The following is a 10087-nucleotide window of genomic DNA, read 5'->3' on the forward strand; positions in this document are numbered from 1 at the left end:
GTTGTGGACTTAGTAGAGTCCTACCAGGTTACAATTAGTTTATAGAGTCCAGTTCGGTTAGTAGTCTAGATAGATTAATAAAATAGGGATATATGAGAGTCATATTCCTAGTTGGATACTTCTCAAGTCATAGTCGGTTGGTTCTCCTATAAGAGGGCTTGTATCTGGTGTCGTTTGGCAAGCAGTAACAATACGGTATCTTCTATTTGCTCTTCCCGATCCCGCTGATTTCTCTCGATCCCTACCCCCTGCTATCAGATCCAATCGCCGGCAACGGCACCGAGACGCAGAGGACGAACTCGTCCTCCTGTGACTCACCCCTATCACCTTGTCCATGGCGCAGCAGGTGTCCATCTTCACTTCTAGTTTGATCGACCTGTTGAAGATTGATGTGGAACTGCATAACCCGCAAGACTTGGACAGGGCAATGAGCCTTGCCCGTGCTCATGAACTGAGAGCTAAATTCGCAGCTGCTTCCATCATTGAAGCACCCTCCGGCGAAAAGTCATCCATGCCCGCAGGAAAGCTGCAAGGTATGCCCGCGCCAGGGGGAGGAGAACGGGTGCTACGTCGATTGACAGCCACAGAGATGGCAGAAAGAAGAGAAAAGGGATTATGTTTCAACTGCGATGAAAAATTCTCAAAAGGCCATCGTTGTCCACGCCTTTTCTACCTTGAAGTTATTGATGAGGTTGAAGACCCGACATGAATTACAGCTCGAGGACGAGCTGTGTCTGAAGTGGAGGAGCAGTGTTGTGGCGCTAGTAGAGTACTACCAGGTTACAATTAGTTTATAGAGTCCAGTTCGGTTAGTAGTCTAGACAGATTATTAAATTAGGGATATATGAGAGTCATATTCCTAGTTGGATACTTCCCAAGTCATAGTCGGTTAGTCCTCCTATAAGAGGGCTTGTATCTGGTGTTGTTTGGCAAGCAGTAACAATACCATATCTTCTATTTGCTCTTCCTGACCCCGCTGATTTCTCTCGATCCCTACCCCCTGCTATCAGATCCAATCGCCGGCAACGGCACCGAGACGCAGAGGACGAACTCGTCCTCCTATGACTCACCCCTATCACCTTCGAAGCTCTAAGCGGCTACAACAGAAGAAGAGAAAACTATTGTTTGGCCCGGTTCAGGCCCTGATGTTGTCATTCAGGAGCTTGAGCTTGAACTACTTGTTATCCCTACTTATTAAAGGTATGTTTTTACCCGCAAAAAAAGAGATGGGGCAGATGAAACCCTAGGTCACCGTATTTCTTCTTTCGTTGACTGTTAAAGATATATTAGGTAGTATTAGATGTCACGGGATTTGTATAGGATTTCTCATTCATCTCCTGCCTTATCTCTAGGAGAGCTTCTTAGCCTCCAAGTCTTGTACCCTATATATACTCGCCCATGAGGCGCAATACAACATCCATCATTGTTGTGGATATACTTCATAGGTATACCATCGACATGGTCCGATTCCGGCAAGCCTGGGTGGCCCACAGATGGTGGTGATGACATATGGCCCACCGGGCAGCCCAGTTGTTGTTGATCAAGATGGAAGATGTCCAGCCCAGGAACAAGGAGCCGGATCCGAACCACCCTAGGAAGGTAGCCGGATCCGAACCACCCTAGGAAGGTAGCCGGATCCGAACCGCCCTACAGAGGTACCCGGATCCGCACCGCCCTAGGAAGGTACCCGGATCCGAACCGACCTACAGAGGTACCCGGATCCGAAGAGGTCTATGCCAGGAGTCAGATCCGTGGAGGCCCATGAAGGAAGCCGGATCCATGACGACAAGTTAGGCATAGGTGGATCCTTGACGTACACGGCAAGACATTGTACCGTAGTTAGGAAACTTGTATTCCGGGTAGGACTCTCCATGTAAACCCTAGATCCGTGCGCCTTTATAAGCCGGATCCCGGGAGCCCTGAGGGGAGATCTCGAGCTAGAAGCGAGACAACCACAACCATTGTAACAACGCGCAAGCGCCCAGATAATTCTAGACAAGCAGCAGTAGGCCCTGTCATCGTGCAGGTGTTCCGAAGCTGGGTAACTTGCGTACCACCGTCCCGTGTACACTCCGCCCTATGGCCCCTACTTCTTCTCCCCCTCGTGAGGATCCCTCCTCCGGGGTACCGTCGATTAGGCAACGACAGTTGGCGCCCACCGTGGGGCCTGAGGCGTCTGGAGGCCGGAACCGGGAGGGCTCCGCCATGGGAAGCTACGACGACTCGATCGCTGTGGGGCGTGTACTTTACGCTGGAAACTTTCCGAACGTCCATCCGGACGAATTCTGGATTCCGGCTAGGTCAAACCCCGTCAAGCTCTCCATCATCCCAATCGGCGGCATCCACATCTTCATCGGCGAGACCGTCGATTCCGACGGAAACGCACTGGTAAGTAACGCTGACGCGTCCGCCGCTGAGCTGGACGCCGTCGCGAAAATCCGATCTGAGTCGCAGGAGCTTCCTAGGGAAGATTCCGCCTTAGATCTGAAAAATTCAAATCCTGGTTTTGGTAGTCGGATCCTCACCTATATTTTTGGTTGCCGGATCCGCGCCTACGTTTTTGGTAGTCGGATCCGCACCTATATTTTTGGTTGCCGGATCCGCGCCTACGTTTTTGATAGTCGGATCCGCACCTATATTTTTGGTTGCCGGATCCGCGCCTACGTTTTTGATAGTCGGATCCGCACTTATTTTTGGTTGCCGGATCCGCGCCTACGTTTTTGGTAGTCGGATCCATACCTATTTTTGGTAGTCGGATCCGCACCTATATTTTGGGAGCCGGATCCATACCTATTTTTGGTAGTCGGATCCGCACCTATATTCTTGTAGCTGGATCCATACCAAAATTTTGGTAGGTGGATCCGCACCTAAATTTTTGGAAGTCGGATCCACACCTAAATTTTGGTAGGTGGATCCGCACCTAATTGCTGGTAGCCGGATCCGCACCTATATTTTGGTGATCGAATCCGCACCTACTGAGACCACCGCGATAATCAATCTCGCACCGGCTCGACGGAACGCCGAAGAAAAATCACCACGACCGACGTTGACTCCGCTCCAAACAGCTAAGTCCTTATTTATATTTAATATTTTAAAATTTTATGATCATGAGATTAAGATTGGTTCACTCATATCCTGAGTCTTTTACCGCTTTCACTATTGGTCATATCTTTTCCACGATTTGCTTCGCGCTCGTGAAAAACTTTGTACTGTTTTTGCCGCTTAAGGCTCCAGTACGCTGCAAAATTTCCGCCTTCGGGCGTTAGCTTGAGTTTTCTGGCCTACACGTTTTCTGTTGTTTATATGTGGATTCCTTAGTAGTGACATTTCGGTACTTAAAGCCAGCCTCTATTTCTGAGGTTCTTGATTGTTTCGCTATTAAGCGCTATCGCCTCTGCAGATGTTCTGTGTTTAAAGTTCGCCGTCTCGCGAAAAGTCAAGCATATAAACCAGAAGAACGGATAAACCAGCACTTGCTTAAAACATATAAATTATTAACTGTTCAAGATAGTCGAGTTGTTTCCGCATTGACAGTTTTATGTTGTTCAACTGCTGCATAGTTTCAGCTTCAAAACATTTGTTCAAAGGCCGTTTTTATTCCGCCTTACATTTTTTTGTTCAACATGGTCAAAGAAACAATTTAATACAAATGTGTTTTTGTGTTTATATATCAGGTACATGATGCTTGGACCTTCAACAGTCCTCGAACTAAGGTGATTTCAAGCAGACCTAGCAATCGCGAGAAACCCAGGGGAAGCTAGCCGGATCCATATGAGATAAGGTTAGGCGGATCTGTAGCATGCACAGCTGGAAAAGCAACTTGAGTCTTGATTCCGCTATGCTTAGCCGGAACCAACCCTCGGGGGCTGCGATTTTGATCTTAAGTGAAAAGTGTGTTTCCTTTCAAGTATTAGTGCTGGAAATTTCCGCCTAGATGCTTGGGATTTACACTATTCCTTAGTCACATATAAATATAAAGCTACTCTAAGAGCTCCAAGCCGGATTTTCAAGTAAATTCACCTTGGCGCTCGGGGGCTACATCGATGAAGTTATCTTTGGAGCAACTAACCGAAAAATTTCCACCTTGACGCTTGGGGGCTAAGTTTCTGAGCATCGAGTCTCCTTGGAGCAAGCCGACTCAACGCTCGGGGGCTACATACATATGGTTATGTCAAGAAAAATTTCAAAGATGGCGAAAATCTGGCTAACTAGTCGGATCCGTACCTAATTTTTGGTAGCCGGATCCGTACCTATATATTTGGTAGCCGGATCCGCACCTAATTTTTGGTAGCCGGATCCGTACCTATATATTTGGTAGCCAGATCCGCAACTATTTTTTGGTAGCCGGATCCGCACCTAATTTTTGGTAGTCGGATCCGCACCTCAATTTTTGGTAGCCGGATCCGCACCTAATTTTTTGTTAGTTGGATCCGCACCTATATTTTGGGTAGTCGGATCCACACCTATATTTTGGCTAGTCAGATCCGAACCTACATTTGGCTAGTCAGATCCATACCGAAGATTACGTTGGATGGTGTCTTCGAAGAATCTGACCATTGGATCATGAAGTTTTCGACCAATACTTGGTTGGAGATATGAAGTTTGGAGTCCTTCAAGATTCTCTATTATTCGTTCCAGCCAAAGGATGAAGATACATGCGCAAGGCGAGCTGGATGGAAGAACGGTGAATCTTGGAGAACTCCGGGGGCTACTGTTGTGGATATACTTCATAGGTATACCATCGACATGGTCCGATTCCGGCAAGCCCGGGTGGCCCACAGATGGTGGTGATGACATATGGCCCACCGGGCAGCCCAGTTGCTGTTGATCAAGATGGAAGATGTCCAGCCCAGGAACAAGGAGCCGGATCCGAACCACCCTAGGAAGGTAGCCGGATCCGAACCGCCCTACAGAGGTACCCGGATCCGCACCGCCCTAGGAAGGTACCCGGATCCGAACCGACCTACAGAGGTACCCGGATCCGAAGAGGTCTATGCCAGGAGTCAGATCCGTGGAGGCCCATGAAGGAAGCCGGATCCATGACGACAAGTTAGGCATAGGTGGATCCTTGACGTAGATGGCAAGACATTGTACCGTAGTTAGGCAACTTGTATTCCGGGTAGGACTCTCCATGTAAATCCTAGATCCGTGCGCCTTTATAAGCCGGATCCCGGGAGCCCTGAGGGGAGATCTCGAGCTAGAAGCGAGACAACCACAACCATTGTAACAACGCGCAAGCGCCCAGATAATTCCAGACAAGCAGCAGTAGGCCCTGTCATCGTGCAGGTGTTCCGAAGCTGGGTAACTCGCGTACCACCGTCCCGTGTGCACTCCGCCCTATGGCCACTACTTCTTCTCCCCCTCGTGAGGATCCCTCCTCCGGGGTACCGTCGATTAGGCAACGACAATCATATTCCGCCAATCTCTCTCCCTCTCTATCGTTCAACATGGTATCAGAGCGGCACACTTCTTGACCTAGCCGCCGCAAAGTATCCGCGCCGCCCCCGGGGAGGTCGATCTCCATGATCTACTCCGGGGGCCGCGCAACCCGTATGAGGGTTCGTTTGCCGATCCGTTGATCCGCTGCCCTCGAGTCTTTTTTTCCAATCTGTAGATTGGTTTTCTTTTTGCTCCGCTGGTCGCTCGACCGGTGTTTTCTTTTTGGTTTTACCGATCATAGATCGGATTGAGTCGCCCATCGCCGTCGTCCACTTGCGCCTCTACTCCGACAACGGCATCGACCTGCACCGGCCATCAACCGCACACCACAGCCGGACGTGCTGCACACGGGGCGCCCCTACGTGCGACACAGCAGGTTGTCTCACTCGCGGTCTCCACCGCCGGCTCGTCTCCACCGTCATCGCCCGGGACACCGTCGACAATGTCGCAATCGGCTCCGATCTGCGCGTCGTCCGCGCCATGGCGCGTATCGCATCGCCGTCGGTCTGATCAACCGACCCCGCGCACGACTACGCCAAGCTCGTCCCCGAGCACGCGCCTACCACCGATCGAGCATCGGGGTCCCGCTGCATCGCCCCTTCGGGCCGCAGCGCCGCCGCCTTTGGTCCCTGCTACCGGCCTCCGACGCGCCTTCCGAGGCGTGTACGTCGCTGGTGGTCTCCCGCCGCTGCACCGACTCGCGCCCGGCAGCTACGTCGGCCCCTTGGGCCGTGGCGTCGCTGCACGCAGTCACCTTCGCCGTCCCCCGCGCATCGATGTCCGAGGCCACCACAGCGCCACCCCTTCGGCGCGGGTCGCCTTCGTCCGCGCATGGTCTTCGTCACGCCGCCGGGTCTTCCTCGCCTACTTCGTGTACCGCCACCGCGCCACCACCCCAGGTCGCCGCTGGGCTCGCCAACCACTTCAGGTCACGCTGGGCTCGCCGACCACCGCAACGCCCGTCTAGGCGTCCAGCATGACCACCCCAGGTCACCTCTGGGTTAGCCGCCTTCTACGTCTTCGTACACTACAGCTTTGCCGTCGTCGAGACTCGCCTCTTCCCCGACTACACCACCAGCTCCTCTACTCCGACACCCGTCGTCGAGATCTCCTCTACTAGTCTACTCCGACATGGCGCGCAATTTGTAGTGTTCCCTACCCCCGCGCGCCCGGTACTGGCAACACCGGTACGTGCCCCGACGCGTCCCCGGGCCTGGCAAGCTCGGACCGGCGCCTCGTCTTCATCGGCTTCGACAACGTCTTCATCAGCCCCGACTCTTCTACGACTGCCTCGACCGCGTCGCCGACTTCGTCTTTCGTACTCTGTTCTGGCAAAACCGGAGTATGCCTTCGTCCCCAACGTGCGCCTAGTTCTGGCAAAACTAGGGCCGCACCTCGTCCTCGACGGCTCCGACTGCATCGACTTCGGCATCGACACCCTCTCCACGACTGCCTCGACGCGTCTCCGTCACTCTCCTCGCACACTATGCGCTTGCGACTTCATGTGCGGCTACCTCGACACCGGCACCCGACCACGACATCGACCACGACATCCCCTCGTGCGGCTACCCCGACCAAGGTTGCAGCACCCACGCTCTCGGCTACCTCGACATCGGCACAAAGGGCTACCACCTCGCCTGCGCCTCACTAGCTCCTTCTGGTCCAAGCATCTGCGACGCGACACCGTCCACGACGCTCCCGCTACGACTACGGGGGAGTGTCAGCCATCTGGGGTCCACTTCGGTTTATCTCCAGTCTGACCGTCCACGACGTTCATGTTGTTCACGTCGCTACCACTACGACTGCGGGGGAGTGTTAAAGATATATTAGGTAGTATTAGATGTCACGGGATTTGTATAGGATTTGTCATTCATCTCCTGCCTTATCTCTAGGAGAGCTTCTTAGCCTCCAAGTCTTGTAACCTATATATACTCGCCCATGAGGCGCAATACAACATCCATCATATTCCACCAATCTCCTCTCCCTCTCTATCGTTCAACACTAACCTTGTCCTTAATTAACAGTGAACACAGTGACAATATTGCTTCCCTACCGGATGCAGAATGATATTACTGGTAAGTCTTTGTTTCTATTGCTCTAGAGCTTAAGTCATCGCCATTGAACCCTTGAATTGATATGAATCTTCTAGTACTAAGCTTGTAACACGTGTAGACTGAACAAGATCTACCACTTCGTGGGAGAAGCGATCAAACGATTTCCCGCCCTCCTCACCATCACCGGCGAGATTGCCGCCGATGAGGTGGACGAGGATGCAGATATACCTTATTCATGTCCCACACGACACCATCATAGCCAACATAACATTGCCGCAAGTTGACTAATCTCTAACATTAGGGACCTTACTATAGCGCTGAGCGTATGTCCGAGGTCCCCACATCATCCCCCCGCCGGAACGACAAATAGAGGAGGTTGGGACCCAACGATTCCTGGCCAGAGACGAGGCAGATGGTACTGGAGGCTAGGGTGGAACCCTAGGTCTTCGCTAATCTTGTCCTTCATTAACAGTGAACACAGTGACAATTTAGCTTCACAAGCTTAACTTGTTCAAACGCTGTAAAAAAGGTTAACTTGTTCAAATTAATGCTTCACAAGGTTAAAGCACCTTGGAGCACAGCTTACACTACCCCACGTCCCACGATTCGCGGCATTTTGGTTCCGGCGTTTTAGCCAACTGCCGCTAATAATTGTTTTGCACGGCAGTTTATAACTAGTGCCGCTAATGGTCCAGTAATTACCGGCGATTTGACACAGTGCCACTAAATTTTGATGGTCAGCGGCAGTTTATAATTGGTGCCGATAATGGGACGCTGGCGATCTGGAGAAGTGCCGCTAAAGTTTGATGCGAAAGTGCCGGTGAAGGCTGATGCGCACCGACTGTTTTGCACATAAGCCCATTCAGATTATATTAATTAATCCGCAGTCCATGTAAAAAAAAATCCGCAGTCCAGATCTCCGGCAAGCACAACCACCCATTCCATTCGACGGGGAACCCTAGCTCTCTGGCGGCGGGACGCCTCGTCCATCCTCCACCTCGCGCACACGCACCAACCTAGCACGATGCGGGCGATCTCATCGATCGGCGGCGGGAGGCATGCTGCGGGCGCGTCTGCGCGCGGCGGCGCACGTCCGCGGCGGGCACGGCGACGGCGCGGGGCGGTGGACGACGCCGGGGGTACCCGATGAACCGCACGCCGCCGCCGCCGGGGGAGTCGCGCAAGTGGGAGGACTGCGAGCTGCCCTGCTACCTCACCTCCTTCCTCACCGTCGTCATCCTCCTCAACGCCAAGCCCGATCTCACCATCGAGACCTGGGCGCACCAGAGGGCGCTCGAGCGCCTCCAGCAGCAGGAGCTCGCCGCATCCGCCGACGCCCTCGCCGAGTGATCCGCGCGCGCCACAGGTCTGGGAAGGAAGGTGGCGTGACCGCCCGCCCACCACCACCACGGGTCCTCAGCTGACCGCATCATGATCGCCGCCCCCATCCTCTGCGCCACCTCTCCGTCGTCTTCCGGCCGCGTGTGGTTGGGGCGGTCACGGGTGGAAACCGGGAGAAGGGAGCCCCCTCGTCGCGGTCCTCCGCCATCTCGCGGATCGGCCCCTTCACAGCTTCGGCCATGGTGGCAGCAATACCTTGGCCCCTCGGGAGAAACTGCTCGATGGGGCCCTCTCGATGGACTCTGATCACCGGGGTAGGCGCCCGCGCGGCCACATTTTCGACGAGCCATGATGTTTGAGGTGCGTTGGCCTTCTCCCCATGGACCAGCTATGTTTAATCTACCTTCTACAGCCAAGTGTTTGGAACTGACATCAATTGTGGTATCTGGATAATTGGTGTCCAGTATGTGTTGGTGATATTGCCTATGCAGGTGAGCTTACTCAGCCCGGCATGACAACCACGACCAGACACATAGTCAAGTACTACCTCACTAGCAAGGCGAAGGCGTACGTGAATGAGTCACACCGACGCTTCTGCGGCGCACATCATGGTTCAGATCGTACTAGGGTGGAGTATATAATTGATTCCTCTTGCTGGGTCAAGTGAATATTTATGCGCATGATTGTGCTTGTGTGTTTTAGCTCTGTAGGCATGCACTGGATTTTAAATTTAATAGAAATTCATCACCCCTTACATTTATTTTCTCAATATAATTTTTAGCTTATGCTTCCTTTACTACAGTTAATGGAGAAAGCGAAGTTGTCTGTGCACCAAGAGGCTCAGCAGATTGAGTGTTACATTTTCTGCTGTAGATGCAGTGCGAGTGGTAAGCACGATGATCCTTTAGCTTCCCTTGCCTTCTTTCATTGCACTTCTATATTTTGTATGCCTTGGATATTCTAAAGATAATTTGTGTTCCCTTTTCTTACTCTGAATATAGTGGTAGTGGATCTATAATAGAATTGTTGTTGTGCCCACGTGTAACAATCTTCCATCTATGCTCTACCATATGTATTCGTTTCATGTTTTTTTTTGGTTACCTAGAAATAGTCTAATTCAGTATGGTCAGGCAATGCTTTTATCTTTAAAGATCTATCTCCGACAATTATGTTTCAGTACCCCTGTCTTCCAATTGGTGAGGTGTGCCAATGATTACATTGCTAGGTGAATTTTGTGTGAAATCACACGCAGT

General features: G+C 52.1%; 1 pseudogene; it reads left to right on the top strand.

Moving 5' to 3' along the window:
• The first annotated feature begins 334 nt into the window (after positions 1-334).
• On the top strand, positions 335-8933 carry LOC124647682 (annotated as a pseudogene).
• The last annotated feature ends 1154 nt before the right edge of the window (positions 8934-10087 follow it).

Source organism: Lolium rigidum, chromosome 4, assembly GCF_022539505.1.
Source record: "Lolium rigidum isolate FL_2022 chromosome 4, APGP_CSIRO_Lrig_0.1, whole genome shotgun sequence".
Classification (NCBI taxonomy): domain Eukaryota; kingdom Viridiplantae; phylum Streptophyta; class Magnoliopsida; order Poales; family Poaceae; genus Lolium; species Lolium rigidum.